We start from the raw sequence: 27622 nt of genomic DNA, 5'->3' as shown, positions 1-27622 counted from the left end.
CCAAGTAATGGTATGCCCATGTCTTGGGAGATGTTTTCCTTTGAAAGTGGGAACTACAAGTCCCCAATCCTCACCTAGCTACCTTTGGGATTGAGAGAAAATAAACTAGCGAGTTGAAAGTGGTAACCATAGTTTTGAATATTCTCACATAACGCCATACGACCTATTTTTTCAAATTCTATTCAGATAGCTGTGTCAACATTGACCATTTATAAACTCTTGGGTTCAACTCGAACAACCTCAACTCCCTTTGTTTTCGTTCTATTCTCTCGGTTCTTCATTTGGTTATGTAGATTTTTGAACACCCTTTCAAATCTGATTCCGTCCAAAAAAAAATGTCTATAGACAGAGGATTAAGTGACAACACAATGAACAAGGATTAAATGACAACACGATGAACAAGTATTTTAGTGACAACACAATGAACAGGTACTAAGACAACTGCCAATGATTTCAATGAGATGAATGACTGTGGGTTTTGAGAAAAACAAACACTGACAACGTTATATACGTAAGTTGTATCATAAATCACATATTTTCACATGAAATACATGACAAGTCAACGAAAAACTTAGATGAGAGGCTATGCCCAACTTTCAATGGTGTAAATTGAGTCTTAGGTTAGATTCATATGTGATCGAACACATACAAAACCCAGAGAGCTGCAAAATGGATATTTTAGGCAATGACAAACAACATGAAAACTTGCGTAGTGAATACCGAGCAAATATAAACACGATCAATCTCTAACAATACCTGATGAATTCTTAATGAAAAAATGGCTAGAGAGCATTAATCCTATCTCAGTTACCATGAAAAAATAAGGATAACAAGCAAACAACTTACACAGATCCTCGTGAAGGCTCTGAACCCTATGCACAACAGTTGAGTAACATGGCCAATTTTTGCTGTGGTTGTGCAACAAACTCTTCCACCTGAGTTTCAAACACAATATTTTGACCTTCTACAACCTTTCAAAAATTCTCGTAGCATGGGCTGCAATAAAGTAGGAATGAGCACAAATTCGAAAACATTGAAATTAATGCTTCTACATTCCTTGTTTCATGTCATGAGGGTGAATTTTGAGTGGAGGAAGAGTGAGGTGACATGAGGATATCCTTCACTTACGAGACCAATGATGAGAACTAAAGACCACTAACCAAACCCATAAAAATTCTAACTAACTGAACCTAACTAACATGCCTTTGACTTATGATGAATTAATCCTATGAAATGACCCCTTGAACCTTCAATGATTCCTTTTCCCTCCATGATTAAACATTTGAATTTATGAAATTAAGACCCTTTCTTGGATTTTAGACTTTGGACTTTTACAAAATTTAACTTTAGGTTCAAATACCCCTTTATGAGATGAACCTTTACAATGGGGATGACAACCTTTGAAACACAAACCTTTTCACGTAGAAACCTTTAGACTATGACACCTAGTGATTTATAGGCTAAAATTTACAAACATACCTCCAAAATAAAATAGTAAGATAGGAAAACACTTTGATTCCTAGACTATAGGACCATAACAAAATGTATGACAATATGTAATATATAAATTTATATAGTGATTGCTGAGAATTTGTAAATGGAAATATAGGGTTTACATCAAACTCCAGTAGATGCTAGTCGTGTTGTTGATTATGTTGTGATTGGATTTGATTGTTGGAGCTCATGTATAAAATCTAGGGTTTACATGAAATACTTGTAGGGAGTCTAACATATGAAATTTAAATGTTATTAGATGTATTAATCTAATTTGTTTCTAGTGTTTTCTATATGAAATATCGTGTCATGTCATTGAAAGAATATTGAAACCCTAGATATAATGAGTTTGATATCTTGATGAGATGTAGTTGTGATTTAGGGTTTGTAGCTAAACTTGGGAAAGAAGTTAGTCTCTTCTTGATTATGTCTAATGCTTCCATTGTTACAAGATTTATGTTATGGATAACTTCATGCTTCTATAGTTTTGGTTGTACTTGCTATCTAAGTTGTGCAGGTACACAATCTTCTAGGTGGTGAAGATGATCGAAAGAAAGGTTGATGTGATAAGCATGATATGAATGGTGATGGTGACTCTGATAATAAGGATGGAAGCCATGAAATATTCTATGATGATGAAAAGAAGAAGCTGATCTCCCTAGGTTAAGAGGGAGCCTAATATAAGAGATCTCCCTGATTTTAAGAGGGAGCCTCGATAAAGAAAAATATCCATGGTTGAGAGGGAAAGCATAGTTTTGATTGGACAATGAAGTTTGAAGGATATGTTGTTTTAAGTGAAGTTGAAAAGGAATGATTTAGTTGATAGGCCTATCATATTGAGAAGAAACATTAGGAAAACCCCGAAGTTTTGTGTTTATATATGAATATGTGAAAGTATATTATTGGTTTAGATTATGCTTAAATCTGTTGAAGGTTTTGAGAGCATGTTCATTACTGATAAGTTTGATTGGGAGAGATTTGTTGTCATGGATCTGATGGGTTAGGGAGAGGCTTTGTGAGTGAAGCACTGCATGGGAGGACATCTGGCTGACACTTTGTGTTGATGTCTAGGTCCCGAAGTGGGAAAGGTAGCATTGGTCATTGAGCTTTGACATGCACCTAGATCTTAGGGTTCATGGTTAGAAATTAAGCGTGATGGTACCTATAGAGGTTGAAATATTGAGTTCATCTTAGTAGCATCCAAATAGATTTCCCTGGTCAGGAATATAGCTCGTGGCATTGTAATGCCTAAATTTTTGAGAGACCAACGGATAGATTTCACTAGTCAAAAATCTAGTCCATGGCATTGTGGTGCCTAAAATTCTTCGTAGATGATGTGTTTTGAGATCTCCCATGTACCTCATTGATTATATGTAAATATGAATACCTCCTTAGTTTATAGGGAGTGTTGAAGAATGTAACTAGGTTTAGTCTTCATTATTGTACTTGATTCAAATGTAATATATTTGTCAGGAGAAATTCAAAATTATTTTATTATTAATTTGAATTGAATTATTAAAGTATGGGTTTCATGCTTAGGTCAATTATAGGTCAAGCCTCCATTGTAGGTTTTAGTTTATTATCAAAGTCATTTATTGTTGGGTCAAAGAATCCTCCATCAAGTCATCCTCTTCAATTCATCCTCTACAAGTCATCCTCAAATAAATTATATTTAATATATACTCATGTCAGACTTATATAGTGACACACCTATTCATATGGTCATGTTGACCCATCAATGATGAGAAAACTACTATATATACGGAACTGAATTTTTCGCATTTCATAATCTCAAAACTCGCATTTTAGAGAAGTTTTGGGAACCACAAAGGAGTTTGGATTAGGATTTCAGAGATATATTTTTGGGAGTTTTAAGAGGCTATATTTTGGTGATATGACAAAAAGGTTCTCAGGTGCAATTGCAAGAGTTTCGACTACAAAGAGGAAGTATCGGTGCCTGCATAGGAGATAAAAAATGGCGTTTCAATGTCATAAAATCTTGACATTATAGTGAAGACCTTTTGTGACCCGTGCTATCACAAAATGAATTATTCAGTGCTACCACAGTGTGAAGGATTCACCACAGTCAAGGTCTCAGTGCTATCACAGTTTTCAAGGAAGACTTGAGGGAGTGTGTATTGAGTCTAGATTGTAAGGGTCTTGGCCGTCTGATCTTTTGAATCTACTGAAGGAATAATTTGTGATTGGGTTTTCCCATCGAGGGGGATTTTGCCCTAGCAGCATGTCTACATCTCGTGTTCTAATCTATTTGTTGTTTGGAATTAATCTTGATGATAAGAAAATATAAATAAAATATCTAATAATAGTAAATAAAACATCACAAGTTAATTGTTTTTAAGTTGTGGTTCACGGTCACTGAGTGGCCGCTACATCCACGGGAAAATATCGGGGCAGATCCACCCGAAGGGATCTGCCCGTCGGCGAATCTTAATAGGCCTAACCCCGAGGGCGTCGAGGAGATTTGACCCCCTGACCTCCCAAACTGGGAAAGTGCTTTAGCAACGGGAACTCGACCATTTGGGCTATCCCTTGGGGCGAACATCACAAGTTAATATCATAAAGAGGAAAACCATTTAAGTGCCATCTCTATCGATTTTCCAACAATTATTAGCATGTTTAAAATGATAATTTGCATGTTTAATAAGATAAGTATTTTTGAATGATTTTATCCTTTGAAATTTAACATAAAATATTTGGTTTGGTTTCAAGAAACTTGTTAATTTTATCATGGATTCAAGTATTTTCAAGTTTCTACCATTGATATTATTGAGCTTATATTTCATTGGCTTCCTTTATCAGTGTTGTTAAAATTTCAGTTGGTTTGTAAAGAATGGAGTATTCTATTGGAAAACCTAATTTTTTCGTTTCATGCAATCGATGCGCTGAAAAAGAATTTGGATTTATTTCTTAGTAGGTGGTATTGAGGATATATTCTTTGTTGAACCTTACGCTAAAGAGAAATGATAACTATCTCTATTTATTTTTCATTTTCTACACTCTCGATACATAATTCAAAGTACAATTGGATTGATAATTGTGTTCAGTGCGCCTATAAATTGTTTTCATTCTAAGAATTTTTCATAGTAAACTCATTTAAAAATACATTTAGAAATATTGAACCTCTCACTATTGGAGAGTGGGGATTCTTCTCTTTATTAGAGAAATTTAGCTAGTGGATTTATTATTGGGTTATGATGAAACATGTGTGCGAAAAAATGGAATCACATTTTTATATTTGCACGAGTGTAGACCTAGTTTGGACAAGGACATAACCTCCTATTGGTGGTGTAAATGAAAATTTTTCAAGTTATATTTACACCGTAAGGCGTTCCCTCTGAGAAAGACATCCCTAAAATGTGAGGTGTGCGATCCTGAGCCATTGATTCTGTGTGTTAGATGATTGGAGTGTTTTCTGCCGTTGGTTTAATTTGTTTTTTTCATAGAAAAATGGTTTTTTTCTCATGGTAATGGGCCATGAAAGGCCAGGCCTGGCCTGCTGGCGATGAGACTCTTTCCAGAGACTCTTCATGTCTTTCTTCCCTGCATGCGTAGCCTTGTGCATGGGATTTCTGCCCAGGAATACTTCAAAGCTGCCCACCTTGCATTTTCAAGTAGTAGACGGATTTCGGAAGTCGCAAAGGTTGCAGAGACTGCAAGGGCCACAGGGCTGAAAATTTCAGGTAGGTACAGCCGCCCTATTTTTGGTGGACAACGAGAATCCTTCAGCATTAATCCGAGGGTTTCCTGAGCTTGGACGAGGATCAATTTTCTGAGGTCAGTGAAGAGACAGATCAAGCCTGTAATAGATTGATATTGCGTGAAGCAATAACATTAGCACTGTGGCTGAATCAGAGGAGTTACTGGGCTAATTCAGAGGAGTTACTGAGTTAATTCAGAGGTCGATTTAGGGGCAGAGTTTGATTGCCAGCTCTCTGTAACCAGAGTTAGGGCTTCATTGTCTCTCTGCTTCACTGAGTAGTATGTGTAAATATTGCATTACAGAAACGTTCTTTTATGTTAAAGATTATGTTTATGTATCTTTATCTTCACCACTTTCATATCGTCACCAATTCCAGATATGGGGTTTTCAGTTTCCCTGGTCATACAACATATGAGCACAAAATATATTACTTCAACTCAGTCAATGCAAGTATTTATGACAGGGATTTTTATATTATTATGTTCCAATTTCCTTAACCTATATTGCACTTTTCTCCCTTCTGCTCTCTGGCGCTGGTTGTTTGGTGTGCTATGGTCGTCTATGTGGAGCGCTTCCTTTGTTTTTTGTTTCTACTTTCATTCAGTTGTGTGTGGCTTCACCTATGTGCCTGAGTTGTGTATGTCATTTTTGTTTTATTTTCGAATTTAATGCCAGAGCGAGAAAGCGCATAGCAGAGAGGATTCTTCCTGAATTCCACTTAGTTTGATCTTTAAAGCGAACTAGTTAAACAAAACCTCCCTTATTTTGATTTGAATTCTTTAATAACCAATTTGTTGTTTTGATTTTAGATTTTGTCAATTAATATTGCTTTCTTTGTTTTCTTTTACGATCACCTTGTTGAGAGAAAGAGTGCAAAGGGCTGAACTAAAGGCCAAGCGAATACCGCTAGGAAGCGAAAGGATTAAGGTACCTTTCAACAAATTAATACTTCTCTATATTTACTTTTTCATGGAGTAATCTCTGGATTAATGGCGTTTAATGTTTGCTTAATTTGATTAAGATCAAAGTAGAGAGGATTACTACGCCTGAGAGCCAGAAAGAACAGAGCAGAGACGATCATTCATGAATTCCATGTCGATCTTTAAAATAACAATATCTAGATTAATGTTGTTTAATGTTTTCTTAATTTGCTTGATATCAGAGTAGCTAGAAAGAACAAAGCAGAGAGGACCATTCCTGAATCCAATGTCGTTCGATCTTTAAAGTAATAATCTCTCGATTAATGTTGTTTAATGTTTTCTTAATTTGCTTAATATCCGAGTACAGAGGAGAACAAGAAAGAACAGAGCAGAGAGGATCACTCTTGAATTGCATGTGGTAGGATCTTTAAAGTAATAATCTCTGGATTAATGTTGTTTCCTGTTTGGTTAATTTCCTTAAGATCAGACTAGAGAGGATTACTATGCCTGAGAGTTGAGAAAGAACAGAGCAAAGAGGATCATTCCTGAATCCAATGTCGTTAAATCTTTAAAGTAATAATTTCTGGATTAATGTTGTTTAATGTTAGCTTAATTTGCTTAAGATCGGAATAGATAGGGATAAGAACAGAGCAAAGAGGATCATTCCTGAATCCAATGTCGTTCAATCTTTAAAGTAATAATCTCTGGATTAATGTTGTTTAATGTTAGCTTAATTTGCTTAAGATCGGAATAGATAGGATTACTATCCCTGAGAGCGAGAAAGAACACAAAAGAGAGGATCATTCCTGAATTCCATGTCATTAGATCTTTAAAGTAAACTGGCCAAACACAATCTCCATTCCTCTTTTGGATCAAGTGATCAGGTTATGTGATATAGTTTTAGTGATATCATTTCATTAATTATTTCTAGACTTTCTCAATTAATGGTGCATTGTTTGTTTTATATTTTTAATTCTTCGAAGAGTGTTATCTCTCGATTCCCTTAAGAGATAGCAGAGAGGATCACTATGCCTGTGAGTGAGAAAGAGCAAAGAAGAGGTTCAATCCTGAATTCCATGTAGTTTGATCTTTAAAGCAAACTGATTAAACAAAATTTCCATTCCCCTTTTGGATCAAGGGGTCGGGCTATGTGGTATGGTTTTAGTCTCTTTAATTCATTAATTAATATATTTATCATTTTAGTATCATTGTCTGTTTGTTTTGTTGTTTTTCTTTCTTTCTTTCTTCATTCTGCTGAGATAAAGAGTATAGAGGGCTGAGCGAAAGGCAGAGTGAATACCGCCATGGAGCCAAAGGCTTAACACACTTTACAACGACTTCTGAATATTTATCTATTTGTAATTATTAAACTAGTCATTTCGGGATTAATGTTTTTTAATATTTGTTTAATTAGCTTAAGGGCGGAGCAGAGCCGATCATTACGCCTTAGAGCACAGTAGAGAGGATCATTCATGAATTGCATGTCCTTCGATCTTTAAAGCAAACTGGCCAAAAATAATCTCCATTCCTCTTTTGGATCAAGCCATCAACTGAGAGATGTGGTTTTTGTTTTGATGTGAAGTCTTTAATCTCTAATTTTTGTGGTGTGGTTTTACTTTTATTAATTTATTAAGTATTTCTAGATTTTCTCAATTAATGTTGTTTTCTATTTTCCATGCTGAGATAAAAAGAGATAAAGACTGGAAAGATGAGTGAAAGACAGAATGGATACCGTTATGGAGGAAAATACTAAATGTACCTTAAAACTTCTCAATATTTCCTTATTTCTGCTTTTTCTTAGAGTTATCTCCAGATTTATGATATTTAATTTGATTAATAGATTTCGAATTTTTGGAAATAAATAAATGCATGCATGTTGGATTATTCTATTATTCTGGATTCATGATGTTTAATTTGTATAATTTTTTTTTTTTTTTTTTTTTGGGTGAAAAGCTAAAGTTATTCTAAATTTACCCAAGTGAATAACTCGTAACTTCTAGTTATGAAAATTTGCTTCATTGTATTTAAAATTTGAACGAAAGTTTAAGCAGAAGCTTTCTAAAGTTTTAACTAAGTAGATTATAAGATAACCAAAACAATATGAATATAAAACAAAACAAAAAAAAATTGAATAAATAATTGCTGGTGATCTGCCCCTCGTCGGGTTACCGCAAGTTCAGGTGATTCATTCGAGTTGTAAGATATGAATAGTTTGATGAAAACTCTTTCTTTCATCGAATCAAATCACTGCCGGTGCGCCTCTCTCATAAGACTAATAAGTCTATCCTCTTAATGTGAGTATACAATGTTGACATAATATTTTCCAATATTGTTGAAACTTAAGAAATATTCTTAATTTTGTTGATACTGTTGAAATTCTAGAAATATTGGTAATTTTGTTGATGGTGTGTTTAAATCCAATCTATATTGATTATTATTTAAGAAACACAACACTCAGGGCTTACAAATTTCCTGTAGATTATGGTCGATTATGGTCGGGTTCAAGAGAATTATAAAATCTATTCCTCAGGGTCATGAGAATTATAGAGAGGGGAGGAGTAAAAAATTGTTTAATTCTTTCAGATTCCTACCTGCAGTGTTGTGAAGAGAAATTTCCTAAATTGTTGGAGGCAGACAACATGTTTACATTTTGCTGCGAACAGGATGATCGCGTTTACAGAGGTAAGCAAGTGACTTCTGTCAATTTGAATTATTTTAACATTCTTAAGCAAAGCTTGTCCTTCGATCCTTGTTTTAAAGTTTTGTTTATAATTTTTTCCTGCAACTATGTATAGCATTTATAGATAATTTTGTTCTCACATTTGAAATGCTGATCACTTCTTTGGAAATATTGTTTATAATTATTTTTCTACAACTATGGATAACATTTATTTCTGTCTACTTTTCTTCATACATTTGAAGTTCTGAGCAATTTCTTATCAATATCCGTCTCTCCTCACACCCAATCACAGTTAGTCCTCACAACAAAAGCTCTCCTCACACCCAATCACAGTTAGTCCTCACAACAAAAGCTATATGGTTACAATTTCGAAACAGAGCACTACATATTCGTCTAATGGTGATCAATTAAAGCTATATGGTTACAATTTCGAAACAGAGCACTACATGTTCGTATAATGGTGATCAATTATTTGAAACAGAGGACTACAGGTTCGTACATTGTATTGTGTGTTTTTTGTAATTTTCTGTTTCGGACGACCTAAACTCATTTGCTCCAATACGTACACAGTACGATTGTGTTTTCCAGACCTGATTTGGACTATGGACGAGGAAGCCTTTTGTGGTGTTCCATCGTACTTACGTCTATGACCAACGGAGGTTCTGTCAAGTTTCGTTGTGTTTGTATGTTAATTAGATTTGGGGTTTTTATAATCTACGTCTATGACCAGTGAAGGGTTTCCGAAGTTTTCTTGTGTTTGTATGTTTACGCCGTAAGGCGTTCCCTCTGAGAAAGACATCCCTAAAATGTGACGTGTGCGATCCTGAGCCATTGATTCTGTGTGTTAGATGATTGGAGTGTTTTCTGCCGTTGGTTTAATTTGTTTTTTTCATAGAAAAATGGTTTTTTTCCCATGGTAATGGGCCATGAAAGGCCAGGCCTGGCCTGCTAGCGATGAGACTCTTCGCAGAGACTACCTGCTGGAGATGAACCTCTTTCCAGAGACTCTTCATGTCTTTCTTCCCTGCATGCGTAGCCTTGTGCATGGGATTTCTGCCCAGGAATACTTCAAGGCTGCCCACCTTGCATTTTCAAGTAGTAGACGATTTCGGAAGTCGTAGAGGCTGCAGAGACTGCAAGGGCCACAGGGCTAAAAATTTCAGGTAGGTACAGCCGCCCTATTTTTGGTGGACAACGAGAATCCTTCAACATTAATCCGAGGGTTTCCTGAGCCTGGACGAGGATCAATTTTCTGAGGTCAGTGAAGAGACAGATCAAGCCTGTAATAGATTGATATTGCGTGAAGTAATAACATTAGCACTGTGGCTGAATCAGAGGAGTTACTGGGCTAATTCAGAGGAGTTACTGAGTTAATTCGGAGGTCGATTTAGGGGCAGAGTTTGATTGCCAGCTCTCTGTAACCAGAGTTAGGGCTTCATTGTCTCTCTGCTTCACTGAGTAGTATGTGTAAATATTGCGTTACAGAAATGTTCTTTTATGTTAAAGATTATGTTTATGTATCTTTATCTTCACCACTTTCATATCGTCACCAATTCCAGATATGGGGTTTTCAGTTTCCCTGGTCATACAACATATGAGCACAAAATATATTACTTCAACTCAGTCAATGCAAGTATTTATGACAGGGATTTTTGTTTTGTTCTAAATATGACAGGGATTTTTGTTTTGTTCTAAATACTGTAGAAAATTTATCAAGGCTGCCCACCTTGCCTTTTCAAGTAGTAGACGGATTTCGGAAGTCGCAGAGGCTGCAGAGACTGCAAGGGCCACAGGGCTGAAAATTTCAGGTTGGTACAACCGCCCTATTTTTGGTGGACAAGGAGAATCCTTCAGCATTAATCCGAGGGTTTCCTGAGCCTGGACGATGATCAATTTTCTGAGGTCAGTGAAGAGACAGATCAAGCCTGTAATAGATTGATATTGCGTGAAGCAATCACATTAGCACTGTGGCTAAATCAGAGGAGTTACTGGGCTAATTCAGAGGAGTTACTGAGTTAATTCGGAGGTCGATTTAGGGGCAGAGTTTGATTGCCAGCTCTCTGTAACCAGAGTTAGGGCTTCATCCTGCAGCCACTCGGATATCTCTTCTATAAGGAATCACAGGTTATGGATTAGTATGATAGGGTTCGGGTCACTTGAATCTTGCCTACTAGTCAAATTCTGTTGAAGCGTTAGAACTGTTGCTGAATACAATACTGTGCTTGGATTTCCGGTTGTTGATTGGATAATATTATTTACTGTGGATTTTAGAACTGTAATTACCCATTCATGTATTAGTCTGTCATTGTTGAAATGTTGGATAAATAAAGGGATTCGTGCTGGACTGTTGGAATTGGGTTGTATCGAGTTGATTGGTTAAATGACAAATTTACAGCTTGCACTGAATAGTTTATTGAATAGCACTGTTTATTGGGAATTTTATCTACATTAGCCTACAATACTGCTGACATGAAAGAATGATGGAAACCCTAGAAAATTGCCCTAGTTCACTACAAACCAAAAATCCTTCGTGAATGAATTATTTTCCCTAGCTGAAAACTTGAAGTAGAAGGCTTAGAGTGGACAAGAGATTCCCCATTAGATCAAAAAACTGAAGCATAATACCTTACTTGAACTAGAAGTTTCTGACCCGGGTTTCAGAGTTAACATCCCTGTAATAAATTACAATGGGCTTAAAAAAAAATTATCGTGCCCAAACGGAAACGGAAGACGGACGACTCACACATTAAAGATATTCACCATATAAATACAGCTTTACAATGGCCCATGCAAACAGTCAACCTGAGCAATTCATTGGAAAAAAAATCAATGACCATGTAAATGCACATGATGTCATATTTTAGGCATTAATTTTTATTTTTTTGTAAATCGGGTATCTTGGGTTTAAGACTAATGCGATTTATTTGAACGTAGTATTAGTATTTGCAAGTAGTAATGAATACTTGAGTGTGTGGAGATGTATCTCAAATTTTTTGTAAATTGGGTATCTTGGGTTTAAGATTAATGTGATTTAATTGAACGTAGTATTGGTATTTGCAAGTAGTAATGAATACTTGAATGTGTGGAGATGTATTTCAAGCAAGATTTTCATGTTGGTGTTGCTAATCTAGCAAGATTTAAAGCATAATCTCAATTTTGAATACATTAAATTAAAATATTTATATAAATAATTATGAAAATAGTGTTTTTAATTAATATAATAATATTTATTGACTTTTATTTGAAATTATGTACTAAAAATTTAATATTTATATTAAAAAATAATTATGATTATAATTGAATTTATTATAAGAGAATTTATTTTCTTTTAAATTGTGCCCAATGGGCAGCTTATGGAAATGCTTCAATGCATATGCAATTGTAACTTTTCATTTTTTAAATAAAAGGTTACAGATTTTTCCTTTGGAAAAAAAGAAAGGTGCACTTTAATTTATATATGAAACGGCTATTTGCACTACCTCATATAATTTTCAAGTAAGATCGTGATTTTTTGTTGGACTTTAATTTATACATGAAAGAGCTTTTTGCACTATGTCATATAATTTCAAGTAAGATTGTGATTTTTTGTTTTTGTTTTTTGTTTTTTGTTTTTTGTTTTTTATGAATGTGTAAGTGGATTTAGTACTCTAAAACTTAAAAATCTCTTCCAAATTTCAATTAAAATTAACAAAAAAAATCATGAAAAAAAGTCATTTCGTGGATAATAAGTTTTTTTTTTGTTTATATATATTGATTTCACTACATTTTGGTGATAAATAAAATGGAGGAGAATTTATTTTCTTTTAAATTGTAGATAAGAAAGGTGCACTTTAATTTATATATGAAAGGGCTATTTGCACTACCTCATATAATTTTCAAGTAAGATCGTGATTTTTTGTTGGACTTTAATTTATACATGAAAGAGCTTTTTGCACTATGTCATATAATTTCAAGTAAGATTGTGATTTTTTGTTGTTTTTTGTTTTTTGTTTTTGTTTTTTTTTTTTTTTTTTATGACTCTAAAACTTAAATTAAAATTAACAAAAAAAACCATGAAAAAAAGTCATTTCGTGGATAAGAAGTTTTTTTTTTTGTTTATATATATTGATTTCACTACATTTTGGTGATAAATAAAATGGAGGATTTGATTTTCCAGATTTAATACTTATAAGTGTTTTGATCTCTGCGAATGTAATAATGGAGGAAATAATATAATATGATGTTAAGAGACCTACAATGTCCAATTATTATAATTTTAGTATTTTAACGTTTAAAGGTTCAAATACTATGCATTCAGTCTTATTAACATTAGTGTATATCACATGATCTAAAGAAATGCTAAAATATATAAGGTAAAATGTACTTTATCTTTATATCCACTAGTACATATTAGATTAAATAAATCATAACATAAATCATATTAATTCATCTACTTTCGAGTTTTTATTGATAACATAAAATAGTTTTACTATGTTTGTCATCTTATATGTCACATAAGATATTCTTAGTCATATCTCATATATACAAATGCTATGGCATGTTCAGGGCAAGGACATTTGATTTCAAGTTCCAAAATTTTTATTGTAAGTGTTCCATGCAATTTCAAACCAAGATTCAAGATTTAATAAGTCATTTGTTTATTATGGTCTTTTTGTTTTATTCCTTATGGTAATTATGTGAAAAATTTAACATAATTATGTTATTTAAGGGTAATTTTTTAATCAAAACATTATTGGTGAAGGGTCTTTCATTGTAAAAACATCTCTCTTGATGGAAAAAATTTTGAACATAACATTTTTGAAGAGAGCATAAGAACTTAAAACGTCAAAAAAAATTTGCATGACAAGTAAAAACAAATCCAAATTCCAACCTTGGTGGGTGGGGAGAGTATTCATTATCACATGCCAAGGTTTGAAAATTAATTTAAGATTGATTTCATAATAAGCATCAAAGCTATTGCTATTTTTATAAAGTTGTTTCCATTTATGGTTTAAGATAAATTAATTTAAGATTTGACTCCATAATAAGAATTATAAGTATTATTGTATTTCTTAGGTTGTTTCCAATAAGTTTAGTTCTAGATAAGAAACTAAGAAAAGTCAATTTTTTATAAATGGAATTTTTGTTCATGCATGAGGTTTTAGCCTTGAGTTTTTGTCAATTTTCTCTGATGGTCAGCCTTACATTTCAAAAAATATTCGGTTGATAGTAGTGGAGAACTTTTGTAAAACAATCTCTCAATCTACTGGATTTTCTTTTCAGGTGCCTCTCGACATGTCAGGGGAGCATGTCAGATATGAAGAGGTGAATAATGGAAAACTACCATAATAATCACAAATAATTGATGTTCTTTAAACTAAATTTCCTAATGCTCATAGATTTCCATGACTAATGTTGTTTAAATTAAATCCATATGCAGGAATTCATTATCAATTCCTTAGGAGTGAAGTTATTTACTTGTAGATGGGTTCCCACAGAAAGGGAAGCCAAAGTTGTTATATGTCTCTGTCATGGTCAGGATCAGATGTCCTTTCAAACTACAGAGTCCACTTCATAATGCAACATTAATCACGATTTTATAGATTTGGGAGTTTGTTAAATTTGTTGACAATATCAGATTTCTATTGTGTAATTTGTTTTCTATTGCAGGATATGGTATGGAGTGCAGCATTTTTATGGAAGGTACTCGGACTGGGCTCACCCTGGTTATCTTGGTTTCATGGATTTTAATAAATCAACAATTATTTGGTTGTCTCTATCAATAGAAATTTTGTATTAATTTATCTTCAGAACTAATCATATTTGGTATAGATTATGAAGGACATGGCAAATGGCTAGAATTTTGCTGACAGAGTTAATTAGTGAACTTTACATAATGGAGGGTGAGAGTGAGATTTACATAGTGCAATATTTTAATAGAACACTTTATCACTATTTACTCTAAGTTTGACTAGCCCAAATAAAATAGTAAATCAATCATTAATTTATTACAATGTACTTAATATTTACCTTTTTACTAATACAAACTAAACAACCTACACAACCTAAATTGGATTATAACTGTGTGTGAAAAAATTGGAAAACAGAACCCAGAGTAAGAGTATCGTACGAAGTATGATCCCATCCACTTAATAGCATCCACTTAATAGTATGTCTCTGAATGAAACAACATAGAGTTAAAGGTTTTGCGACGAACTCAATGTATCAATGTATTTGTTTCAGGAACCAAACATCTTGCCACTTCTGTGGGAGCTACCATTTAGATATCTCTTCTCTTTTAATGAGGGAAGACACTTCTAGGCTGTTGCAAGATGGGAGTTCAAATTATTATAAACCAGAGCTTATGAAATGTTATATCTAACATAAGTAATACTTGTATCACTTTTCAGTGAAAAGTAGTCTACAAAGAAGAGAACTCAAATTATTATCGATTTTTATATGTACAAGTTATAATTGGGCATAGATCCTTAAAAACCATGTTTATATTTTCTAATGATTATAATAATTGTAATAAATAAGTGAATTAATAAGTTTTAAAAAGGGCAATAGTATCTCAAAACAATTGCTATCGCTTTAAAAATAATGATGGAAGATATGCATGACTATCTCATTTCTTCGTGTGTAAACATGGGTTTGTATTTTCTGTGTAAACATGGGTTCGTATTTTCTTGATTTTTAAATTATTCATGAGTAGGTGTATAAGCTTGGGTTTATATTTTATGTTTTTTTTAATTATTCGAGAGTACGCCATATAGCGATTCTGTTTATGGAAGGTACCTGGGATTATTAAGTTTTTATTCTCTATGAGTGTATTATTTAAGGTTATTTTGATATAACAATTTAGTAATGTCAGCGTATTATTTAAGGCTATTTTGATATAATGATTTAGTAATGAATGATCTCTGATCTTGTAAATATATAATTTTGAAACATTGCATTATAATGTTGTGTAGAGATTGTATTTATTTTACAAGGCACTTTAAGCTATTAGTTCTTTTTTTTTTATTGCCTTACGGCGTTTTCTTTGCAACATCTGGTGCAAAGGCTAGTTAGACATATTATTATTATTACCATTTGTATGGTTACTCTATCTATTGGTTTGATCTTATAAGAAATGAGTGGGTTTTTTCATTTATTCCTATGACTGACATATGATATATGTCATTAGGATTTTATGAGAACCAACTGGTTTGTATTGTAAACAATGATTCTACGTTTGTTTGGTCACTTGAAGAGAGAAAATTTTGAATTTGGCCAAGATTCAAATGGACAAAGCTTACAATAATTTGAAGATTATTAGGGGTTCAGATGGATATTTCTTGATACTATCTCAATGGATATAAATGGTTAATGCTCAGGATACCTACTGTTTCTTGTAGTTGAAGGACAAGTACTTATGATGAGTTGTATGGAAGTGCAATGAAAGGTATATGATTTGGTGACTAGATTATGCACAACAACAATTAGTAATTTTGTCTCCCTCTTAGAAGGATTTGGGTTCCATGTGTAGTCAGTTGCAGGTTTCAATGATGTTATTGAAAATGGAAATGTTTTCTCACTATTTCCAAATATAGATTCCATTGATACTATACCACTATTGCCTATGGATATAATGATTTAGCCTTTGAGGCTTCAAGAAGTTTTTTGGTAGACATTGTTACCGATTTAATGTTTTTTTAATCTTTGTAGAGATATTTTGAAGATAATTGTAATACAAATTTGGGTCGTTTAATGAAAACATAGTCCTGTAAGTTTTTCATATTTTTGTTGGAGATTACTTTTGTTGATCTTATATTTTGCAGATCAAACAATGCATTTGAATGCCAATTTTGGTTATGTATATGTTTATTTAGATTCTTTTGTTATTGCTTATATGAAACTGTGCAAATGATGGTTCCTTTTGTATTGTTGGTATATATATATATATATATACCTATATATTAGTAATATGGAAGTTTGATTGTTAGAATTTAAACTTATTTAATATTGAAATTTACTTGATCTATAAAGTCAATGAGCATAAATACTTGAACTTGTTGAAGATGTAACAAGAGGTGCATGATTGAAAATCCAAATTTCAGACAAACAATGTAAATAGGGTGTGGATAACAGATTGCAAAATAGAAAGAAGAAAGAAGAAAGAAGAAAGAAGAAATCCTACTAAAAAAAAATTTAAACCCTTGGGACGAGCAAAAATAAATCCAAATGAAAGGTGTTAATTTTTCATTAACGTGACGAGCCCTTTGAATCGCCTCCATGAGAAAATGCAGTTGAGGTACGATGATCAGATTTCAGGGAAGGTTTTATTGAAACATAAGGGATTGCAATATGGGAGTTAGTTTAAAATACATTAAAGAAAGCTAAGAGAAAATTATGGTTGGCATGTAAACCAACAAATAAAATATTTTATTCGTAGTCGAGACTAAAGCCAGTTAGGTAGTTCGAAGCCGACAAGGTGTTAAATTGAATTTTCTGCCAGTGGTGACCCCACACTCGACGTGATGCATAGTTAGGGTAAGATAAACGTCTGTAGTCAGGAGGTGAGGTGCAATGAACACTATTTTATTTTGTTCGAGTATGGATCCCAACCCCGCTGTAGTCGGAAGTTAGAAGGTCAGGAGCAAGAGTTATGTTTTTGCGAAATACAGAGTTTTGATGTCCAACTATATATATATATATGATTTTTTATGTTATTAAATTTATTTATATTTTTTTGAAAAAAAATAACTGTTTACAAAAACAAGGAATTAGGACTTTTCAATGAAAACATAGTCATGTGAATATGAATTTGGATTATTTAATTAGAATATAGTCATGTCAATTTTTCATATTTTTGTTGGATATTACTTACATTGATCTTGTATTTTTCAGGTCAAGGAATACACTTCAATGTCAATTTTTGTTAAGTATCTATTGATTGCATAGAGTCTTTTATTATTTCTTATATGAGATTGTGCAAATGATGGTACTTTTTGTATTGCAATATTTGAAATATTGTTTATATATATGTATGTATTTGTAAAATGAAAGGTTGTTTGTTAGTATTTTAAGTTATTTAGCATTGAAATTTAGTTCATTTATAAATTCAGTGAGCATAAACACTTGAACTTGACGTTGAAGATGTAACATCAAAGGCAAGATTGGAAATCAAAATTTGCTGTAGAAATATTAAGTGAAGGAATAAGCAAGCGTACATCGAAAAGAGATCAGTCCCATAGTTCACATGAAAGAGTGAATGAATATCATTGGAAATGTTATTGACATGATAAGGATGCAGTAAATGCATGCAGAAGAGCCACATATCAACAAAAGAAAAGAAATTCAATAAATAATCAATATAATGAAGTTGATAATCGTAATTATGGGAACATGAGTAGTATCATGGGAAGAACATTTTCTTCAAATATTTGTTTATGTGGTTGTTGACATATTTTTACCGTACAAATTTTTTCTAGCAATAGTGTTGTTTTTTCATGTAAGAGAAAACCAAAGGTCCTATGAAAACAACACAAAAAATGGACTATTGGAAGATGGGCACAATGATGACAATGGAAAATTTTCAGCATCAGGTTTATTTCATGAGAGAAGTATTCTTATTGGCATGGTTGGGAATTTCGATCATTTTGATGGCAATGTGGGGTGGAGCATTCATTCTAGCAACTATATAGTGAATATTGTTAGTTCTTAGAAATTTTTGTGCACTTATATCTTGAATCATTATAGGTTCTTGATGTATTTTTTGTTTTGATAGGATTTTGACATCTAAATGGAATATATTAATTATTATATGTTTTTATTTTTTCATTTATTTGTGCAGAACAATGTTACAACAAATATTAGTCCATAAATACAACTAGAAGGAACACAGGCTTTGTTCTTTCCTCAAGTTCAACCTCAACCATTCAACTGCCAAAATTCATTAAATTGTGAGAATGATGAACTCTTTAACTACAAATTTCAAAACATGAGTGTTTCGGGTAAAGAACATTTCGTTGAAATTATTGTTTTCCTAGAGTTGTGGATTTCCTAATTTTTCATGTTTTGCAAATATTTTTGGTATTAAGCTTCTTTGGGAACATTGTGTTTACATAGAGAGCATTCATGGAAGTGGAAATGGTCAGTGTTGTAGAAATTATGGAAGAGATGTAACTATGTAAAAAAGGCACAATGATGTGATTTCAACAATTTGTGACATCTGATGTTTTTGGTGATAGTAGTATGCATGTTGGAATGGTGACAATTTATGACATTCAATTGTGAATGTGGGAACAAGCATTTTTGGAGGTCAGTCTATAAACAATATTGTTATTGGTAAATAATGTATGCACAATCCTTCTCAACAGACAAGAAAGGTGATGCAAGTGGATTTATTTTTGTGGGATTTGTGCATTTGAATATATATTTTGTAGTTTATTAGTGCATGTTTTATTTTTATTTTTTTTGTAGAACAATATTTGAGTGAATAGTAGTGGATAAATAAATTCACAACCAAGAAAACATTTATCGGATATTCAATTTCAGCTTGGATGGTGCAATTCACAAGAAAATGTATGTGTTTTGTCTCTTTAACTTATTGCAGACTTCAAAAAATTAACTTGGTATTTTTTTATGTTTCATTTTGGAATTATGATTTATAATTTATGTAAGCATAATGAACCCGTCTGCAACCGATATAGAAGAATGGATTCCAATTCGTCAAGTTTTTTAAGATAATCCTTAATCTAGATTTCAATTTGGCATAGAAAATGAAAGTGGTTGCCATCATTTTAGCAGAGAGAAAATTGAGTTGCATAAAAAATTCCGGTGCAGTTTTAGTAACTTGTCTGTTGTGAAAATGTGCCAACTATACAATGAATCGTATCTAAGTATACAAGTTATGAGATGAAATGAAGGGTCCATCTATAAAATATGTAAGAAAGAGAAAGGCGCTCAATGTTTCTCTCGATTTAACAACATGGATCCTAGTGAACAACCTGAGTTTCTAAGAGTTTTGACACATGTGGAAGAAATGCTAATAGCAGAAGTGAATCGAATATTTCATGTGACACATGCTCATGGTGTCCAATATAAATATAGTGGGCATACGATTAGTTTTCCAAAATATATATATTTAATATGAAGGAAGCTTCCATGACGTGTAGAATAACTCAATTTTCTGATTGTCATAAGACGTGGTGTTGAGTTGAAATATTATGAATGTTATGTTAAGAGATAGTGTGTGGTGGATGCATTGCACTACAAAATTTAGATGGATAAATATTACAGGGATGTTGAAATCGACGTGGTTTCTATTTATTCTCTCCAAGAATGACCTACTGATGTCTCTAGAAGGCTACAATATGTAGATAATGATTTGGGTGAAATAGGGAGAGCCAATGAGGACATTGAAATGTTGGGGGTAAGTTGTTTGCATTATCATCCTTTGTCATTTCTTTCTCACATGCCTAATGAATGTAGAGAAGTGGAACATATAAGAAGATTCATTGAAAATTCAATTTCTATAGTCGATGAACCAATGGAATGGCCAAATATTAGCACGTCTTCCAGTAATGAATATAACATTGAAAGGTTGCCAAACATGAAATTTCCAACTTTGTTTCCCACTGGTGATGCTGATTGGTTGCATCCACGTATTTGCAATGTTGAAATACATGAATATGGTTTTCAAGTTCTTAATAATTGTGATCAAAGATTTGGAAGCTATCCTTAGTTTTGATATTACTTGTTGAATATGTTTATGCTCCATCATATCTAGGGAACATATTCTTTATTTTTGGAAAATAATATCCATGAGAATTCACTGAAAACTATTCAAGAGTTACGTCAACAACTTGAGTATTTGCTTGACAATAAATTGGATGAGAAATTAATGCATTTTGGTTGTTGTCTTAGGGGTAGAAGGGAACATTGGAGAAAGTGTCGTTCTGAGCTCATTGATATGATCGCACAATTGGGTTGCCAAACTTTATTTTGTATGGTAAGTGCAGCTGACACTAAGTGGCCTAACATGCATTGTCTTATGGCTTCAAACACACCTTGTCATCCAAAAAATGAACATGTGAAAAAAATTGAAAATGTTGTTTAATACTCGCATATAATGGTTATGTATATGCACCAAATATTTAATATATTTTGTGAGTTGTTCCTTGAGAAATATCTTGGAGCTAAAGACTTTTGGTATAGGTTCTTGCTTGTTTCTCTTTTCGTATTGTTTATGAAATTGGAATGATTAGTTTGTCCTTTTTGTTGGTTTTTATATGTTAACTACAATTTTATTCTTGTTCGGGTATGAGTGGCAACACAGGGGATCAATGCACATCCACAGTTTCATGTGGCTCTCAGGAGCTCTGAATATGGAAAGACTAGATTGGTCAAACCCCTTGAATGTTCATGCAACGAAGTGCTATTTTGACAAATATGTAACAACCTCGAATCCATGTGTGATCCACCGACGAAATGTCATGGTTCCTTAAACTGTTAGTGATGACCTGTGCCTTTTGAATACCTCACAATTTTTTTCATGCAATCCTTATGAAGATTATGAACATTTGGTGAACATAGTGTAAAGAGACACAAAATGCAGTGTTGATTCTTGTTTAATGAAAAAAGGGTCTATCTTTTCATGTAGTTACGATGCTTCATGGAAGGTTCATAATGATTCTTCAATGTTCATAAATGAAAAATGGAGAAAGAAATATGAAGCAACACATAACAATAACCATTTAAATGTTCACAATGTGGCGAGCAAATGTTGATTGTCAACGAGTTGTTTCTCGACATGCAATTTTGAAATATATTGAAAAATCTGCTTCAAAGGATGAAAGAAGATCTAAATGTAATCCTGAAATTTTGACAATGGTTGCCATTGCAGGTGAATCTGAAGCTCTTCCATTATCGACATATATGTTTCTTGCAGAAAAAATTGTTGAGTGTGACATTGCAGCACAAGAAACCTGCCATATGTTACTAAAGTTCCCTCTTGTTGTGTGTAGACAAAAATTTGTTCCCTTGAATGATGAAAAGAAGGTATTCCAAAAGATATTGGTGCATTCTGATGAAATTTCATGTGAGAACAATTTTGTTAAGCTTTATCAAAACCACCCCCATTTTTTGCAACATTTGTGTTTGATAGAAGCAACAAGGTCATGGAGTTTTGATGGCAGGCGTAGGTAGGAGCCATGGAGACCGTGAAATTTCCATGCTATTATTTATGTGTGGCCATGGTTTTATGTTATTCCAAACAAGGATTCAGAAGATTTTGAAACATTTTGTTGCACTGAGTTGGTTTTGTACTAGCCATTTCATGACATTTCTTCATATATAAGACTTTCACGTGAAACTATCATTGAGAAATGGAGGGATGTAAGATATTTTATGTGGTATATTTATCAAGGTCCTTTTCCAAATGAGAGTAATGAAGAGGATATTGAATTCCTTGTTCATGAAGATAAGGTTGATTGAAATTATGAAGTGGTAGGTTCTTTCCAAAATTATTCCTCCGGACATTATTAACATTTATGACCTTGAAAATATTGGTAGAAGGGAGTACAATATTCATTATAATTGGTAGGAAACAATGGTTCCAGATGAAATTGAAGAACATGCTATTCATTTTATAAAATAGACTGAGTTTGTAGGTGTAGTTAATGGCAACTCAATTGCGGAGACAATAGTGCCACCTTTCTCTTTATCGGAGAAACAACGAGCTACTTTTGAAACTGTTTTATGCCATTTTGTTGATGTTGGAAGCAATTATCCTTTGGAAATGATTATTCAAGGAACAAATGAAACTGGCAAGTCTTATATTATTCATAATATTTCTCATGCTCTTTCTAATTCTACAACTGATGGTAGACGTGCAATTTTGTTGCTCATTCCTATAGGCATTGCTACTTTTAATATACAAGGAAAAACAATACACTCAACTTTAAAAATTCCTATCAAATATATTAAACTATTGAATAGACTAGCCCTAACAATGTTTTAGGAAGAAATGAGGCACATTTGATATGTTCTGATTGGTGAAATGAGATTTATAGGTCCAATGTTGTTTATACAGATATATTCATGTTTCCGAGAATCCTTTCTTGAAAACAAGGATTCTCCTTTTGGTGTGAGGTCCATGATTCTTGTCGGTAACCTTGGTGAACTACCTCCTGCTAAGGATAAACCTTTTTATGTAGGAAGAAAAATAGGGAGAGTGTTATGGGAAAGCTTCAACATGTTGTGCATTTGGATAAAACATTCAGGCAACATTGAAATGAACCTAGAGAAGTGTCTTTTTGCAATATCTTAACTATTACAAAAAATGCAGACCCTTTTATACATGATTGGGATCTTCTCATGTCACATGTTGGTAGTTTCCTACGTCTAGAGTAAAAGAGTTTGATTATTCAGTTCACTTGTCTGCAACGAATAATTTGGTAAACCTACACAATCAGAAGATGCTAACATCTTTAAATTATTCAATTGCGCGGTGTGCTGCACGGTCCACCAGAAGAACAAAAATAATTGACAATGATTATGATGTCAAGCATGAAGTGTTGTTACGTCGTGGAGAATGTTTCATGTTGACATGTAATTTGTGGGTTAAATTTGGGATGGTTAATGGTGCATTTGGATTGATTTGAAAATGAGATCTTAGACTAATATTAAGGTATTACAGACTCATGTGCAGGATTTGCCTATATTACTTAGTGCAACGGATTGAAAAGATTGCGAATAATATAGACAATGAGCAGTTAGAGAAACAGAACAAACACACACACATAACACAACAAATAATCAAGGAGCTCACCCAAAACTCTTGGGCTACGTCTCCTGGTCCATCTTTCAGTGGTGAACTCTCTATTATGTCTTCAAGAGTAGAGTTTTCACAGATGTGAGCTCAAATTCAGTCTCAACACAACAGGAACAAACAACAGGGTTTTGCTTGAATCCCTCAAGTCTTTCTGAGTACATAGACTCTCCCTCTCGCTCTTTGTCTCTGTTTTCTCTCTGTCTCAACACTGCCCTCTCTGTCTCTGTTATTCAGTGGCTTTTTAAGCCAATCGTTGCTTGTCTGTCTGCCCAAGTCCCCTCTGAGTGTTAAACAATCATTGTTAAGTGTCTCTAGGTATGGTGGCCACGTGTTTTTGCAACGGAAGGGACCATCGACGTGTTGAAGTCCCAAAAAAATCGTTTCTCTGTTTACATAGAGAAATACATAGAAACGCTGTAAAATCTATCAAACTGCTATTTATCGGTCTTCAAATATTATCAATTCCACCCTAAACTCCATCGAGTCCTCCTGTGTATTGCTATCGCATGTCGCTAGTCTCATGTTCCTTTCTATTTGGTTTTATAATGAGAAACCCAAAATACATGGGAAAACCCATAAAATTGCTCCATATCGGACTTCAAATATTATCGTATCGCATTCATAACCCTTTCGGGTCTGACTTTATCATTCATTGCATATTGATTTTGACTTTTGATCACCGATTGCTCTGATCGACTTTATTGGCTATTGGCACATCGGCGTATCGCATGGTCGCTGGCTTGTGGCATCACCCATTACATAACTGCGATGCGATATTGCAAAGCGATATATCACAATCGCATATTGCCAATCCTTCCAACCATGGGCTAAGTCCTTCTGTATATGCATATAAGCGATGCGATATTGCGCGAGTACATCTCGATCGTTGATCTACGTGCTTGATCGACGGTCCTCGTTTAATTGCGCTTGATCGCCATCGCGATTTCCATAAGACCACTTCTGATTTACTCTGCCTGTTGCCTCCAATTGCGATATGCCGATTAGATTTGGACCGTTGATCGGCCAGATCCGACGGCTCCTGTGCATTGTTGTTTTAGCCTCTGATAGGCTCTGTTTTCACAATATGTGTTTTTCTCGTCCTATAGTGTTTTCCGCCATTCTTGAAGGTTTATCCTTGGCGATAGTTCTTAAGTATTGAAGACTTAGAGGGTTTTTCGGATCCATTTTGGGTCATGGATATATCAAAGATATGTTCTATATGATTGGTTTGAAGGCCCATGAATTTCCTATTGAAATAAAGAATTGCTCAAGGTGGTGAATCAGTAATTAAGAATATCTTTTGTTTTTCCTTATTATGATTTTAGTCCCTTCCTATATTCTTTAACTTGTGAGAGAATTCATTCACAAAAATAGTGAGCCAACAGTATTTAAAACACACATGCTCAAACAACAATCACATGAGCAACACATGTTTGACACAATGATTTTCACGTGGAAACCAAGAGGGAAAAAACCATCAATTTTGATGTTTATTTATGATATAAATTAAGCACCCACTTAATTAAATTTGTTTGCTTGTGAGAACCAAATCACAGGAGGCATCGACCCCCTTTGGTTAGCAAGAACCAACTTTCCAAGCGGCACCAACCTCTTTAGTGTGCAAGCACCAACCTTCTCTTGCCGCTGCTCTATTATTTCATACAACTTTCAAACTGAAAACAAAGGCATACAATTATGCAAGTAAAATAATAACAATGGCTGTTTAGATATTTACTTCTCCATTATTCCTTCCATGTTCTCTTGCAACATATCTCCTCTCTCTTCTTACAAGAAACTTTCTTTGCACTTTTTCCTTCATTGTCAATGGATCTACATCGACTGCACTTCAACTCTACTCTATCAATTATTCACACAGACCTCACGTTGCTCTTCCCACTATATTACAAAGCGTCCTCTCAGGTGCTCCAACCTCTCTTCTTTGATGCACTCTATCACGACACTTCACTCTCATACATATGATCACATCCCCATCTTTTCGTTGCTGGAGATGGTTTTGTTCCATTGAGGCACTCTACACAAGAGAGTCTCTCCTCTCTATCCTCTAGCTTCCATTATGTGCTTAGGTATGACTTCACTTTCCACTCTTGAATCTTTTGATAGTTTCTTGTCACATCACCCAAAACAGAGATGGACCTTGTTGTTCTTCATAGTCTGACTGCACAGAGCTCCTGTGTTGAGAAATTAATTCTTAGGTGACCTGCAGATTACTCTGAGAGCCCCTATTTCATTTATCTTTCCACAGATCTTGACAGACAATAGAGGTGACTGTTCTATACTTATTTGTGAAAACCATTCATGCACACAAAGTAGTTGATTACTTCCTTCATGATCTTGAATTGATCTATTATACAAGTGTTTCCTCAATTTCTTGCTATAGAGTCTTAATAAGGATTAGCCCCTTCCAACTACTAACTCCTTTGTGCCTGCATTCAATTTTGCAGCAGTCGACCCATACAGTCTTTAATTATCTACACTTCATTATTAGAGAAACTCCATGTCGCAACTTCATAGTGGTCCAGCGTTTTGATACTCCTTAGTCCCAGTGTCTTTAGCTATTTGAGCATTTCTCCTCCATGGGACCAAGCTATCACCTGCTGCTTAACGTTAAGGTGCTAAGGCACTTTGTTCCTGTTGAGGCCAATCTTCCTTTGCTACTGCTTTGCACCCTTGGATTTCTAGTTTTACATGACCAAGAGCCTACCCAATATTGGAATCCCCCTCTATTGGAACTTTTCCATAACCAACTGTTCTAGAGTTCTGGTATCTTAATGCTCTAATATTCTCCACTCTGAGATGACATCATCACTCCACGTGGCATATTTATAGAGATGACACATGTCACCTTGATTTGACACACTAGGATACCCAATAAGGTTGAATATTCCTGCCATGTGTCCTATAGTACTATCATGCCATGCTAACATTAGTGCCATTGTAGCTTATATGATGCAATCTAATGCTATGATGTGTCCTGCTAGAGAAGAAAGAAGAGGGCCTGTCAACCTTTGGTTTTGCAACAGAATCCTTTGTTAATATTATTTGGAAATACTCAACACTTTTTTAATTCTTATCAAAACTGCTAGACACGAAGACTTCCTACAGTACCTCAGTTAAGAGGTTCCAATACTCTGATGTCCCAAACCTATGATATTCTTATATCACGATGTGCCACTGTCTTGATGTGCTGACCTCCAAGGTTCTGATATCTCGATATCCTCTGATATTTGATATTCTGATATGACCTACTCCAAGGTCCTGATATTCTTCGATCTTCAATGTTCATATACCCGATGACTGGTATGCAGATTGTCGATATGTCGATGCGTCAATATCTCGATCCTCCAATATGCTGATATTGCATCCTTCCTAAGGCTTCATAACCGTGAACTTTAGTAGACCATATATTTTGATCTAGGAATCTATTTATGAACTTCCGTATATCGTAGGAAAGCTCTTCTATAGCACTTTCCATTTGATAGGATCTGATGTAGGCTTTGATTCCTTCTGTAGCTTGGAATATGATTGCAAAATTATCTTCTCATTGGCTCTTTGGACAAATGAAACCACAATTGCCATGGTGATATTTTTATGGCTTCTTCAGTAAACCTACTACAATGATGATTCTCTATAAAAATCCGACAACTACCATGCAGTTTCATCTAGCCCATCACTGTAATCATCATTTTCTGGATTCTTCATGCTGACCCTTATTTGACATCAATTCCAACACTTACACAACCACCCATAAACCATCAAATGTCCAACAATCTCCCCCTTTGGCATTGATGGAAATACCATAAGCTTCCCCTCACGCTAGGAATGGTCTACTATAATTCCAATTTTCTCCCTCTTTGACATCAGTGGCAAAGAGTACTTCTCGAGCACTCCCCCTGAGCCATTGCAATCTACTCTCCCATGAGTTCCACATGCTAAGTACCTACCACCACCTTCCAAAATCAAGTCATTCCAAGGGAGGAGTCACAAAT

Source organism: Pinus tabuliformis, chromosome 5_2 (assembly GCF_031772625.1).
Source record: "Pinus tabuliformis cultivar Carrire ecotype Pingquan chromosome 5_2, CPIR1, whole genome shotgun sequence".
NCBI classification, from domain to species: domain Eukaryota; kingdom Viridiplantae; phylum Streptophyta; class Pinopsida; order Pinales; family Pinaceae; genus Pinus; species Pinus tabuliformis.
The sequence above is the reverse complement of the archived record's forward strand: the minus strand, read 5'-3'. Positions refer to the sequence as shown.